This window comes from Lagenorhynchus albirostris, chromosome 2 (genome assembly GCF_949774975.1).
Source record: "Lagenorhynchus albirostris chromosome 2, mLagAlb1.1, whole genome shotgun sequence".
Lineage (NCBI taxonomy): Eukaryota > Metazoa > Chordata > Mammalia > Artiodactyla > Delphinidae > Lagenorhynchus > Lagenorhynchus albirostris.
In genome coordinates, this window is record NC_083096.1 from 147,539,628 (window position 1) to 147,548,123 (window position 8,496).

The window sequence follows — 8,496 nt, forward strand, 5'->3', positions numbered from 1 at the left end:
AGCTCAGGTTAGATGCTTCCCCGCTCCACGACTCCTCCCCACCCTGCAGGAAACCTTCCCAGAATCTTCTTGTGAGAGTGATTTTTTTCCTCTCTTGACTTCTCATTACCTCTCTCTGGTCCTCTTTTTGTCCTCTTCCAGATGATTACAGCCAGCTTGTATGTTGGTTGTGAGTATCCAAGCTGGGAGCTTCTTGAGGGCAGGGACCATGTATGATCGCCTTGTCCAATGAAGAGTCACAGGGACAAGGTCTGTTGAATGTCCCCACTATGTCTGGGACCTTGTGCTAGACCCTTGGGAGCAAAACCAAGAAAGAGAAGGTTTCTGGTAGACACCTGCCACTGTAAAGATGCATCTATGCATGCATGGACATAGGTGCAGAATCCCACTCATCGAACACTTATCTTAGTCCTACTCAGTCTCGTTAGACCTCACCCAGTCCTGCGAGGTAACAGCAGCAAATGTGCAGTTTCTCATGCAGTCACAGAGGTACTCACGACCACAGAAAACTGGAACAAAAGCAGAGGAAAAGACCTGCAGCGAGAGGCAAGATCCTGGTTGAGGGCTGTGGTAGGAGCATGTGATGGGGGAAAGGAAGACAAGATTATTCTTAGAGATCTTTCTGAAGATCAGAAACTGCCTGTTGCAGAGTCAGTACAGCTTGCTTACTGCCTTGTGAATCACTCAGGTCACAGAGGAAAGCACAATTACATTTGTTCTCTCATCTAATCACCATAACAACCCAGTGACTTAAGAACAATAGTTAACGTTTACTGACTACATCTGCTATGTACTAAGCCCCCTACATTGTTAGCTTACTTATTCCTCACAACAACAATATGAGGTAGATACTCTTATTATCCCCCATTTTAGGGAGTAGGAAACAGGAACAGGGGGTTACGTAATTTTCCCCAAGGTCACACAGTCAATGTGAAGAACCAGGTTTCAAACCCCGGCAATCTCGCTCCAGAGCCCTCGCTCTTCACTCGAGCATTCTATGGGGACTATCCCTGAGAGGAAATGGACCCTCAGTGATAAAGTGCTGCGCCCAAGGGGCACACGGTGGAAGCCAGGATTTGAATATAGGCCTGTCTGGCTTCTCTTCTCCTTTTTCTCCTCCTCCCTCAGAGCAGAGGGTTGAGGGAAGCATGTGTGTCCATTCCCTAAAGATCCTGTTCCTACCTTGATAAGGTGATACCAGGTCATACATGCTGGCTTCACCACAGCTGAGTCAATCCTGGTGAGTAACTTGCTCCAAACGCCCAGAATCACCCCCACGGGGTGCGCTGTGACTCTCGCCTCCTTCCCCTCCCCCACCCCCAGCACGGAGAGTACCACCGAGCCAGGGAGAGTCCAGCGCCCCACCCCCATTAAGGCCTGCATTCCCTGGGCCACCCAGGAAGGGGCTGCGACTCACAGCCTGTGTAATCGCAGAACCATTTCTCTCTCCTACAAGGGCCAGACAGGACGCACTTGCACGTTCTCTGGGGCTGTTTTCTAGAAGCCGGAGGGCTGACCAGTTCTGTTTCCTCTAAGTTCATGGCCCAGGTTCCTGCTGGGTGGTGTCGCTCTCCCTCAATTTCTTTCTCCAGTCCTGTCTCTGTCGCTCTTATTTCTTCAAAATACATTTGTGGTGCTCCTGCTCTGTCTCTGTGATAGGCTGGGACGTGGACGAACCAGACACGGTGTCTGTCTCCGAGGCCCCCATTGGGGTACACAGAAACCCGTCGCGTGTGGTTGGCACCACAATGGAGGGAGGTTTAAGGGCCACAGGAGAAGGAGCTGGAGGCAGGAACTCCTACTCTGCTGGAAGTCCCAGGCCAACCAGAGTCCCTGGCTCCCTCTGTCTTCCTCCAGGAAATTCACCTGGTGTTCACCCTTGTCCCTGCCTCCTCCTGCCTCCCCTGTGCAGCAGGGCCCCAGCGCACGGTCCTGGGAAAACAAGACAGTGTTGGGACTAATCCAGGAGAAGCAAGGTACCCAACTGTGTGCTGCCAAAGGCCCTAGATCATGGACATGATTTCATTCGACTCCTCTCCGTTCTCCTAAAGGTGAGCCTTGGCTCCTTGAGGGCAGCCCAGCTGGGCTCTGCATCCTCTCCCATCCCCCGCAGCCAGCACAGGGTCCAGAACTACCGCTCCAGAAGTGTTTGCTTAAAATGGACAAACGAGCAGGGGCTGTGCCCACTGTGCAGATGAGGAAACTGAATTCCAGACAGGACAGGAGATTGCTCCCCCACCACGGCTTTTAGTAACAGAATGAGAAGGAGCCCAGGTTTCTTACCCTAGGGCAGGGCATGCTGTCTAAGAAAGGGGAGCATGTCTTATTTGTCTCTGTCACCCAGGCACCTAAGATGTTGTCTGACACGAACTAGATGCTTAGCAAATGTGGAATAAAATGAACAAATGGAGCTGGGTGGCATGCGATGTGGAGAGCCCTGGCCCCCCATTCTCGCTGCATCTACCACGGAGTCCCTGCGGATCACTTGAGCCACAGTCACACTGAGCTGCTTGCTGTCCCCATCTGTGCCCTTCACTTCCCACCACTGGGCCTTTGTACTTGCTATTACTCTTCCCTGTCATCTGCCCCTGCTCCTCACAGTGCAAGACAGATGACACCAGTTCTGTAAAGTCTGGTCTTATCCTTCCTGGCAGAATAAACATACACACACACACACACACACACACACACACACACACACACACACACAGAGTCTCTCCTGGGTTCCCATCACACTTTGCACACTCCGCCCTAGTAGCATACTGATTAAGCTGCACTATAATTCTTTGCTTGTGTGTCTGTCTCCTCCATCTTAGGATCCCTAGGTCTAAATACAGAGCTGGTGCAAAGTAGAGGCTCCTCATAAAAAATAAGAGCTTCTGTGTATCAGATGGTGCTAGGCTCTGTGCTAAGTTCTTTCTATATGTCTCATAAGCTTTCCCACAATCCTGTGAATCATATGTTATTTTTACCCCCGCTTCAGAGATGAGGAAACCGAGTCACAGAAAAGTGATGTAACTTGCATAGGGACACCACCTACTGAGTAGCCAAGGAGGAACTCTAGCCTAGGTTGGCCTAACAATCAGTAACATATGCTTAACCACACCATTAGGCTCTGCCCTGTGGGAGGGTTCCGGGCTGGATACACAGGACCCAGGCCATGTGGACAAGAGGGCTCCTGCTGCAGTGTTTTCCTGGTGACTCAGAGCTGGTGACAGAGTCCAGTAGGCCCGTGTGTGTCTTTAAATGGTGACTTTATAAACTCTCCCCTTCCCTTTCCACCTTCCTTTCCATCACCCACCCCCTCACCCTGGCCCAGAACAACTGACAGACCAGCTTATAACTCTCTATCTGGTCTGACTTGTTAGAAATATGACAAGGGAACCGAGATGTCTGTTGGTACGGGTACCTGTGGGGGAACTGGAGTTCTCAGTGAGAGTCGGAGCAGAGACCGAAAAAAGAGGAAGGAGGCAAAGATGAGAAGTAAATTAAGACAGAGACAGAGAGTGAGGACCAGAGGCAGGATAAAGAGCAGACCCAGGGAGAGAAACAGAGACAGACAGAGAGTGCAAGCTTGAGATAGAGGTGGCAGAGATGAGAGGCAGAGTGAAAGAAATGATAAGAGATAAAAGGGAGAGAGGGATCCTGTGGTCCCCTCACCCCATTACATTCCCTATTACAGATGGGGAAACTGAGGGTCAGAGGGAATGACACTACTTCCTGGCAGATGTCTCTGTCACTTTTCTAAACACCATTCATTTAGTTCCTCTCGTGTCCCCAGATACGTACGACTGCCTCCTGTGCTGGCCCTGAGCAGCACGAGTTGGACTGTAGTGGAGGGTTCAGGGGGGTGCTCATCAGAAGAGAAAGAGGTAAGAGGAAATATCCACGCAGGATTGACCAGGGAAGGCTCCCTGGACAAGATACGATTGAAACTGGGCCACAAAAAAAGGTTTATAAATGACTTTATTGAGGCATGATTTATGTACAATAAAACACATCCTGTTTGAGTGTACAGTTTGTTGAGTTTTGACATGCATACACTCATATAATCACCACCACAATCAAGATATAGAATATGTTCATTACCCAGAAAGTTCCCTTGTGCAATTTGCTGTCATCTTCCCTCTCCCACCACCCCGATCTGAGCTCTGTCATATTATAGATTAGCTTTGCCTTTTCCAGAGTTCCCTATAGGTGGAGTCAGACACTAACACGCTCTTTTGTGTCTGGCCTTGTTCACCGAGCATAATGTTTTTGAGATTCCATATGCTTGCCTGTATCGTAGTTTGGTTCTTTTTTTATTGCTGTGTGGTATTCTGTTGCATGAATGTACCACAGTTTATCCATTCACCTGTTGCTGGGCATTTGGATTGTTTCCAGGTTTTAGCTATTATGCATAAGGCTGCTATGAACATTTATGTACAAGGGGTCCTGTGGATGTATGTTTTTCGATTCTCCCACGTCAGTGTATGTTTATAAACTGCATGTTTATAAGGAACTGCTAAAGACCCACCGAAGTGGTTGAGTCATTTCTGCACTCCCTTCAACAACGTATGAGAATTCCAGTTGCTCCACATCCTCACCAGGACTTGGGATTGTCAGCCTTTTAAATTTTAACCATTTTAGCGAATGTATCATGGTATCTCATTGTAGTTTTAATTTGCATTTCCCAAATGCAAGTTTGCACATCTTCCCATGACATTTTGGCTATTTGTTTATCTTCTTTAGGGTCACAAGGGATTTAAACCAGGACGTACCACAAGATTTTTAAGTAGTTCTCCCAATGTAGCAAATATTTCCTTATAGCCAGCAGGAATGGAAAGGTCACTGGGTCCGAGCTGACATGGGTGTGACTGGCTGAATCACCTTGGGTAAGTTGTTTCCTCACCTCTTAAGTTGGGGTCACATTAGCAGCCCAGCAGGGTTATTGTGGAGGATGAAGTAACCAACAGAGGCAGAGCGAGGAGCAATGCAGACACACACAGCAGGTAGTCACCCTCATTGATCCCACCCACAAGTATTTACATTACACAAGGGCCAGGGCCCCATCTGGGTGACCAGTAACAACTATTTGCTGGCCAGAGGGCTGGTGGCTGCACACATGTTCTTCTGTCCTTTTCTGACAGTTCTGGGAGCGAAATCATTTATGGCAGAGCTGTGTGGGGTTCTCGCCTTGTGAGGACAGACCCACTTAGGTACTATCGGCTCTATAAGTCTGGGGAGCAGCTCTGGTCTTCTGGATGCTCCTGTACGAAGCATGGGTTAGGGAAAGGGAAATGGCTTCAAAACATTGGGAAGCACAGAGCTTTCTAAATACATTCAATTCTTTTACATTGGTCTTTGTGACATGAGGGTTGTAAACCAGAGCAGTGGTTCTCACAGTTTTGTGCTCATCAGAAATCACCTGGTTGTCCTGTTGGAACACAGATTTCTGGGCCTCACTCCCAGAATTTCTGATTTAGCAGGCTTGGGGTGAGGCCCGAGAATTTGCTTTTCTAACAGGTTCCCAGGTGATGGTGATGGTTCCCTTTGAGAACAACTGAATTAGAGTGAAGTCCTTTCCATCCCTGAGCATTGTGATGGCAGCGCTGGGTTTGGCAGCACAGAGATGACTCTCCTCACATCTCAAGCTTGGAATTCTGGGCTCAGATGTGCTTACTGAGGAGGCGAGGTTCTTCCAGGGCAAGGAATGGAGACAGTGGTCATATGGAGGTAGAAGGGGGAAACAATGACATCTCAAATCAGAGTTTTTACTGTTAAAAATAATCCTAAGAACAGTATGATGTATAGACAATTATCAACTCCCTTCTACAGATGAGGAAAGTGAAACTCAGAGATTAAGTAACTTTCCTGGAAACATCGGGCAAGTTGGGGAGCAGGGTGGGAACTCAGGACTGCCTGACTATTGTACTCATTCTGCTGCCCTAGGTGTGCAATCTGACTCCACCACCTACCAGCTGGGTGTTCTCTGCAAGTTGCTCAACTTCTTTGTGCCTCAACTGGCTACCTACAATAATGGAGGTAACGGTAGTCCCTAGTCACTGGGTTGTTGTGAGGATTAACTGAAATTAATATTTATGAGGTGTTTAGGACAGCACCTGGCACATAGTACCACCATATACGTGTACTGAAAACAAAGCTGGCTGCCCACAACGGTGCACACACACTGCATCCCTCCAGGGGACTAGCTCTGGGGAGAAAGCTCAGAGATTGCCTAGGACGCAGAGACAGGGTAGGCAGAAAACACTTGAAAAAAATTTAAAGCCTCGAATCTGGGGGAGAATCCGGCCTTTGGTGGGGGTAGGGGACAGGTCGGAGAGTGGCGACGACGCCCTCAGGCCCAAAGCCCCAGAGCCGGGCTAGGCTGTTCTCTCCAGGCTGCTCCCTCCAGGACCAGACTCCGGACGCACAAGTCTGGGTCCCCACGTCCCCTCCCCCTCGACATCCCCAGCCCAGGAGCTCCGGGTTTCCTGCCCGTCCGAGGCCCCTGCTTGGGGCAGGCGGAGGAGGGGTGGCATTTCCTGGCGGGGCCGTGGGCAGCGTCACTCGCTCCCGGACACTCGGACAGCGCGCTGATCGACAGGCACCAGACGCTATTTCGGGCGGCTCTCGGCTCAACGCGCAGTTTCCGTTTTTCCATCGACCGTCGGAAACGGGGAAAGGGGGGAGGGTGTAGACGTCACGAGCCCCCAACCCCAGGCAGGGAGTTGGGGGACAGGTCAGGATGGCTGCCAGACTGTCAGAATCTGGAGCTTCGAGAATAGAGGGGGATGGGGAACATCACCTCCCCTCGCGTCTCTCTCTCCCCGCTCGGCAGGGCTGACAAAAGCCTTGCCTGTCCAACAGCCTGTAGGTGCCTCGAAGGCACCTAAACTCAAGAAATTTAAAACCAAATGCAGAATCCCTCTCCGTTTCTCTTGGCTTCCAAGCCCCCATCACCTGGAATAACACTCCCATCTAGGCAAATACAGCCAGAAACCCAGAGGGTTCCTGGATTTCTCCTTCCCCCTCATCCCTCAAACCCAATTCTTATAAACCCGATTTTGTATCCTAAATACATGTCATCTGCATCTGCCTCTTACCATCTCTCCTGGCGACACCCTAGTCCACGCTCCCCCACATACCCCTTCTCCACCGTGCAGCCAAAGAGCTTTCTAGAAATGCAAAGCTGATCTTTTATAGGACATTACGCACCCCCTCTAACCTAATGAACAAAATGGTGCCCCCCCACAATTCTTTGAATTGTCCACAGCCTTGCTCCAGCCAGTACTGGACTCTTCTCTATGCCTTTCATGAACCTCAAGCCCTTCGGTTCCAGCCCTTGGCTTACCTGGAAGGTTCCCAATGCTCACTCCTCTACCTACCCTCAGAACCCACTCTCCGATCTCAGTCCAGGCATCAGTTTTCAGAGAAGCATTCCCTGGATGGGCTCTCCTTTTTTGGAGGGGCTCAAAGATGTGAAATGACTGGCCCAGTGGTGCCACAGCCCAAGGGTGGCAGCGCTGGGCTTTGAATTCAGAATTATATTTAGTGATGCAATCAAGCAAAGACAACAGGGACCAGGGGAGGGAGAGATGAAAACCAACCCCTGTTGCAGAGAGGCTTCAAGAAGGATGGAGCAGAAAGACTGAGTCTTGAAGGATGGATGTGAGAGGAGAGGGTGCGGTAAAGCAGAGGCTGACACATAATGGAGGGTGAGTTGAATTTGATAGCAGTGGGTGATGTGTGGCTAGAGCCGCGGGGAGAGAGTATGAGATGGGGCTGAGCAAACCACAGAGGTCGGTCCCCTGAGTCCCTGCTGAGCAGTTGGTGTGGCTGGGCCAGGGGAGGCCTTGTGGCAAGTCCAGGAATTAGACTCTTTTCCTCAGGACATGGGTAGCCCTTCTCCCATGGGATTCTGTAAAAGTTACCTGTATCCACATGGCATCCTGACTTCCGCCAGAGAGCATGACAGGAACAGAGGGAACAGGCTGCACTGGATTAACTGTATCTTCACGGAGAGTTGCCTGATGGCCAAGGAGGGGCCAGACTCTGACTGCAGCCACACTCTGGGCTCAGTCCTCGACTGGCACTCAGTCTGTGAATTCTCAGGCGCCAAAAGGAGCTCAAAACCAGAGATGCTAGAAGGACAAAGCAGCCTGGCATGTTGGGTAGAGTTGTGGACTGGGAACTGGATAACTGAGTTTGGGTCTTGGCTTTTCCTCTAGGTCACTGTAAGCTTTGGTCAAGTCACATCTCCTCATGACCTCATTTCCTTCCCTATAAGGATAGACCAGAACTCCTGTGTGCAAGTGCACATGATGTCATGCTGGGCTCCAGGCTGGTAAGTTTCCACAGATTATTGCCCTCACCACCTTTTAAAGATCATCTTATATAATCCTCGTAACAGCTCTCTGAGGTGAAACTGAGGTTTGGAACTAAGTGACTTCTAGTTATTTATTTTTGGCTGTGTTGGGTCTTTGTTGCTGCGTGGGGGCTTTCTCTAGTTGTGGC